Genomic DNA, 6,982 nt, shown 5'->3' with positions numbered 1-6,982 from the left:
GAGATGAATTTTCTGTCATAAATAAAAGTATTCTGGGGTCAGGAGATCTCAAGCATAACTAGGACAGATTTTGAGGGGGAAAATGCCAGAATTTTCAAACACGCGAGATGCTGATTGGGCTGCTTTTTTCCGGAGGGTGTTTCTCAGGCTGTTGTGACTTTGGACAGGAGCCCAGCCACCTCGGAAAGCGGGTCTGTCCCCCCACTGTCCCCTCCTCCCCCTGGCAGTGCTGGGGCCCCCAGCCACCAGGTGTTCCCAGGGAAGGTCTGGGGCTCTGGAGGTGGTTGGTTCCCAGGGGTCCTGCAGCCACAGGGGGAACCTGTGGTGTTGCTGTGTTTCCTCAGGCAGGTCACTTTCCCTCTCTGGCCCTGGACCCACCTGGATCACCCTGGGGTCTCAGCACATTCCTCACGCCCCCTCTAAGGAGCCAGAGCGGGAGAGGGTGCGACTTCCGAGGAGCCCCTGACCGGTCCCCACATGCAGCCCGTGGAAGTTAGCTTTAGGGATTTCCTTTGTTCAGGGTCACCGCAGGTCAGGGGGGAGGAAGGTATGCAGGCCGAGGGGCCCCTGGACACCACCCAGGCCGACAGGCAGGCCTGGAGCCGAGGGCTGTTTGCCAAACCGCCCAGCCACCAGTACTAGGTAAACAGAGCCTTCTGCCCCCAGGGCCTTCCCAAGGTAGCTGCAATCCCAGTGCAGCCCCAGGCACTGATGGGCGCCAAAAAAATGAAGGGGGGAGGAGGGGGGAGAGAAGAGGGGGAGGGAGGAAGGAGGGGGAGGGGGAGGGCCTGCTCTGGCAGGTGATGTCTTTGCAGTTTGTTTCCCAGCATGTGGTCCCTGTCCCCATTTCCCCATCTAGGGGGTCTACTTCACGTGAGAAAACCTGGCCCGGGAGGCCCTTAAGATGCCCAGGGGGTCGCCCTGAGAAAGCCCTCCTTAACCTACAAATATTCTGCAAACACAGCCCCATCAGCACGGGACAATCCCCCAGGGGGCCCTCCAGGGCCGGGGCTCAGGCCCAGAGAGGGAACGCCTTGCTCAGGGTCAAGCGGCCAGGCCTGCACCTGTCCCCCGTACAGCCTCCCCAGACCTGCTCTCAGCCCGGGGCTCCCTACCTCATGATGAACTGTGACACTATTTATTCAAGCCCCTTGACGAAGGCAAAAGTTTCAACCTAGAAGGCAGAGCTGCTGGGATGCACAACACCGTCTAGGTCGGCTGGGGTGCTTCCCCGCTGAGGCCGAGTGGGGGTCGTCCTGGGGCAATGACCGGTCATGGAATGTCTCACCGATGCTGGACGCACAGCCTGGCACCTCCTTTCTCTGCAGGAGGGTCTGTCTCTATGTGCTTGTGCAGCCCCCATGGCCTCCGTGAGAAGGGTGCTGGAGTGCCTACATGCTGCTGGGGGGATTGCAAGATGTGACGGACCTTTAAACGTGTGCTTCCACGTCTAGAAAGATTTTGCACCCAGGAGCCAGAGCCTGCAGGGAGCAGGCCACAGAAGGACCCGTGAGACGGCAGTCTCAGCCAGGTGACCTCCTGGGCAGCCAGCAGAAATCATGGGGGATTTCGTTGTTGTTGTTGTTTTTGTGGTACGCGGGCCTCTCCCTGCTGTGGCCTCTCCTGTTGTGGCCTCGCCTGTTGCGGAGCACAGGCTCCGGACGCGCAGGCTCAGCGGCCATGGCGCACGGACCCAGCTGCTCCGCGGCATGTGGGATCCCCCTGGACCGGGGCACGAACCCGTGTCCCCTGCATCGGTAGGCGGACTCTCAACCACTGCGCCACCAGGGAAGCCCAGAAATCATGGTTTTGAAGACTATTTAGTAACCTGGGGAGGTGCTCTTCTCATGAGCAGAGGGAAAACATAATAGAAGTACATACAAGGAGTATTCAAGGAAGACTAGAAGATACTTTGAGGTGAATGGAAATGAAAACACACACACACCAAAACTTTGGAGACGCAGCTAATGCGGTGCTTAAAGGGAAATTGACAACTGCAGACCCCTGTGTTACAGAAAAAAAGAGAGATCTCAAATCAGTAACTTAATCTTCCATTTTAAGAAACTGGAACAACAGCAAAATCAACCCAAAACAAGCAGAGGAGTGAAATAATCAAGATTAGAGGGGAAATAAATATTGAGATTATTAACAGAGGCAAAAATTGTTTCTTTGAAAAGATCAACAAAATTGATGAAACTTCAGCTACACTGACCAAGAAAAAAAGACTTACTTACTAAAATCAGAAATGAAAAAAGGGAACATTACTACTAACCTTACAGAAATAAAAAGAATGATAAGGGAACACTCTAGACAATTGTGTGCTAAGAATTAGACAACCTAGATGAAATGGGAAAATTACCAAAACTGACTCAAAAAGAAATGACTCCAAGAAAAATGAAGGTCTATAACAAGGAAAAAGATTGAATTCATGATCAAAATCTTTCTACAAGAGAAGGCCGGGCCCAGATGGATTCACTAGTGAATTCTACCAAATATTTTTAAAAAGAATTAACACCAGTGCTTCACAAACTCTTCCAAAAAATATAAGAGGAAGGAACCCACTCTCATAGAATCATTATTTTTATGTGTTGATACTAAAATCAAAGACATTACAAGAAAACACAGACCACCATCTTTATGTAGAGACGTAAAAATCTTCAACAAAATATTAGCAAACCAAATCCAACAACATATAAAAATGATGATTATACCCCATGACCAGGTGGATTTATCCCAGGAATGCAAGTCTGGTTCAACATACCAAAATCAGTCAACGTTTTACATATATATATATATATATATATATATATATATATATACACACTATATTAATAGGATAAAGAAAGACATATGATCATCTCAACTGATGTGGAAAAAGCATCACCCAGAAAAAATCCAACACCCTTTCATGATAAACACTCAGCAAACTAGAAACAGAAGGGAACTTACTCACCCTGGACGGAACCCACGGCTGGCACCATATTTAATGGAGAAAAACTTAAAACTTTCCCCCTAAGACCAGGAGCAAGAGAACAATGTCTGCTCCCCCCACTTCTCCCCACTGTACTGGAGGTTCTCACCAGGGTAATCCAACAAGAAAAAGAAATAAACCACAGCCAGATTAAGAAGAAAGCAGTCAGCTACCCCTATTTGAAGGTGACACGATCTTGTACATAGAAAATGCCAAGACCCACACAAACATTAGGGCTAAAAACAAAGCAGCAAGGCTGCAGGATTGACACATAAAAACCAACTGCATGGGCTTCCCTGGTGGCGCAGTGGTTGGGAGTCCGCCTGCCGATGGAGGGGACACGGGTTCGTGCCCCGGTCCGGGAAGATCCCACATGTCGCGGAGCGGCTGGACCCGTGAGCCATGGCCGCTGAGCCTGCGTGTCTGGACCCTGTGCTCCGCAACGGGAGAGGCCACAACAGTGAGAGGCCCGCGTACCGCAAAAAAAAAAAACCAACTGCATATTGATCAATACTCACCAGCGATGAACAATCCAAAAATTAAGTTAAGAAAACAACTCCACTGACAACAGTGTCAAAAAAAAGAGGGGGCCTGTGTGAGGTCACTGACCTCCCTCTCTGGCACCTCAGGGGGCTGCCCTGGTGAACACTCTGCTGGGACAGAAATGAATGAATGAGAGAATGAACAAACGAACGAACAAAGGAACCTCTAGAGACCCAGCAGCCACAGCCACTGCCCTTGGCATCTAAAACTCGGGGTTTGGTTTTTCCACCCATCCACCCCGGAGGAAGTCTGGGTGGGTGACCCGGGCTCCTGATTCCGGCTGTGCCGGGGGGCGGGGCGACAGGGCGCGGGGCCACGGACTGGCAGAGGAAGGGACGGTGGCTCTGGGGTCAGGGAGAGTTCGCAGGCGGGCTGTGGTGCTGAGCTGAGCCTCCGTGTTGACGAGGCGGCAGACCTCCCGCTGCAGGTGGCGGCGCCCCTCTGGGGACACAGGTCCTGGCAAGCCCGCAGCGGCCTCTCCCTCCGGAAACGCAGCTGCAGGGAAGGCCCACAACCGCTCCATGAGCATCCAAGGACACCTGGGGTCTGGCGGGGTCCAGGGGCTGTGACGGGGATACCCACCCACCCTCCCTGAGGGCCTGCAGGCCGGAACACGGACTGGGAAGGACCTGGGGGCAGCAAGACAGAAAGAAAGGGCCAGGGTCCCAGCACCTGTGCCCAGCCAGCCCCGAGAGAGGCCCCCCCACTCAAGACACCCAGGGAAGGCGCCAGGCACCCCGAGCTGCCCCAGGATGACACCCACCAGGACCGCGCACGGCTCGTGAGCCCAGCAATCCCAGAGGCGCAGCAAGAAGAGCCGGGAGGGGGCTCTGAGGCAGCCTGTCCGCCAGGCCCCCTGCTGGGCCTCCACAGCCTGCGGAGGGCATGGCCACCTGGAGCCTGGAAGTGCTGAGGAGGAGGGCTGACCGCCAGGCGGGGGCTCGGCGGGGGCCTGCCCGCTGCACGCTCTGGGTTCCTCGTCCCCAGATGGGCAGGATGAGGGCCCAGGGTCCCCAGGTGAGGGTGATGGGGGCCAGGCCCCTTGGGAGAGCTATCTGGCAGCGGCTCCCCCGCCAAGCCTGGGCCCTGCAGTGTGTCCCCCGCCTGGAGAAGAGTTTCCATCTGTCCTTACGCCCTACACACCAGAGCCACAAGGGGACTTCCAGGCAGGGCAGCGCCTGGTGGAGCCCCAAGGTGGCTGGCCCGGCAGAGACAGGTGCCAGCGAGGGCCGCGGGGCCAGAGGGGCGGGCTGGGGGTGCTTCACCACCAGAGTGTGTCAGGCAGGGGCCTCGGCCGGCGCACACAGGGACGGTGTCTGGTGCGCAGTCCTCCCAGGACGGCTGCCCCCCGATCGGCAGGCCGGAGGCCAGACAGTGAACACTCCACGTTTTTGGCAGCTGAAGGGCCCGGTCGGAACAGTCGCTGCTTTATTCTGCAGAAGCCACAGGCTTTGCATCCCCGGGCCCCAAAGGGGCTGGGGGTGGATTCCAGCCGGCCATGGGGGTGTGGGGTCCGCGGGGTGACGGCCAGCTCCTGCCCACTGCTGACACCCCCAAGGCCAGGCTGGACCCTGGCCTCCACCCCAGGGGTGACCCAGGGCTCCCCCCTCAGTGTAGCCATGACCGACCTGAGGTCCAGGGCCCCAGGGACATAGGGAAGGGCTCTGAGCAAATAGCCTGCTGCCCACTTTAGGGGGGCTCAGGGGCACAGAAAAGACTCAGACCCCAGCCCTGCCTCCCAGGGTCCCAGGCTGGTGAGGAGAAAGACCCAGGAAGGAGCCGTGAGCAGAGCAGGTGGCCCGAGGCCTGGAGGGGGGCTCAGCCCTGCAGGGCCGTAGGGAAGCATCCTGGCCCGTCATCTGCTCTGCAGGCTCCGTTCAGGTGCAGCTCGGTCTCACGGCCTCGCAGCAGGTGGGCGAGGAAGGAGGCTCTCAGCCCCTCCCGTTAGGGAAGGACCAGGAGGGGGCACGGTGGGCTGCTCCCCTGGCCTGAGGACCAGCTCCTCCTCCGTGTAGAGGGCTCCACGGCTCCTTCTGGAGGGTCTGCTCCGGGCCAAGCCCTTCCCTTCACCACAGAGACCAGCACAGCAGTCCAGCCAAAAGTGGGGAAGTGACCTGCCAAGGTCACATGGCAAGGTTGCCCAAGGTCCCATGGTGAGAAGCCCAAGGTCACATGGTGAAGCATCCAAGGTCACACGGCAAGGTTGCCCGAGATCACATGGTGAGACACCGAGGGTCACACTGCCAGGTGGTCCCAGGCAGGGAAGAGCCCAGCAGAGCCTGTTCCCACATTCCACCTCCAGCTGCCCCCCACGAGTGCCCGGGAAGGGTCTGAAGACAGACCTCTTGATAAATAGCCCTCCCCAGCCTGGGGGTGCTCAGGGCATTCACTCTGCTTCCCAGGCCAGGGGCCCCACAGGACGATGGCTGTCCACCGAGCCCCAGAAACGCTGGCTCCTTCACCTGGGCCGCCCCGCCCAGTCTGGGCCCCAAGACTCAGCTGCAATTTGTACCCCATGGAATGAACAGAGCTGGCGAGGCCTGGGTGGGGGGTCATGAGGCCTGCAGAGAGCACGGTGGAGAGGCCGGGGGTACTTCCCAGCCAGGCAGGGCCCAAGGCCCACCCCAGGTTTCATACTTCATTCTCAGAGAGGACGGGGGTGGGGAAGGACGGGATGCCACTTCTTTGGAGGGCAGGGGGCTGGGGTGGCACAGAGGTGGGCGCGCTAGAAAGTGTGGGTGACAGGTGGCCGTGGAGGGTCTGGGACACGTCCCCGAGTTGCGGGCACAGCCCTGCACTTGTGGTTTTGTTGGGGCTGCCACAGACAGCCCTGTGTCCACAGCATCCTCCCAGCTCTCCAACTCAGCCCCACACAGGCATCCCCTCCCTGACTTCCTGCCCACCTCCGGCGAGGCCACAGGAGGGACCTTGCAGGAGGCTCCATGCATCGTGCGCACAACCTGGGCAGACGGCTCTGACAGACCCCCCAGATGAAGCCCACCTCACCGCTGCACAATTTCACCCCTGGATTCCCCCTCCAATAAGCTTTCTGCCCCCCAGCCCTTCTTGGGTTTTGCTTTGGGGGCCCAGGTTAACGCTCCACCCAGCACCCCACTGTAGAGCCACATCTTTGAGCGGTGCCCCGATTCCTTAGAGGAGTCTCTCCTCCCCACTCTCTAGTGCTCCCAGTGGAATTCCACCCACACAGACATGGGACAAGGGAGCCGAACCAGCCAAGGGGGCCCCCTGAACCCCTCAGTGGTTGACGGGGGGCAGGTAGGCTCGCCTGGGGCCCTCAGGAGTCCTCGGACTGGACAGGCGCCGGGTAGACGCCAGAGCTGAGGCCGCAGCGCCTTCTGCCATCACCTGGGAACGGGGAGGTGGCCCGAGACCCTCCGTCCTGTGTGACCCGGTGACAGCCCCCCACCGCCATCCTCCGGCACCACCGCCAAGGCCCTCCTCCCCTTC

The sequence above is a fragment of the Mesoplodon mirus genome (assembly GCF_964341445.2).
Source record: "Mesoplodon mirus genome assembly, chromosome: 15".
In the NCBI taxonomy this organism is placed as follows: Eukaryota; Metazoa; Chordata; class Mammalia; order Artiodactyla; family Ziphiidae; genus Mesoplodon; species Mesoplodon mirus.
Note: the sequence above shows the minus strand (reverse complement) of the source record.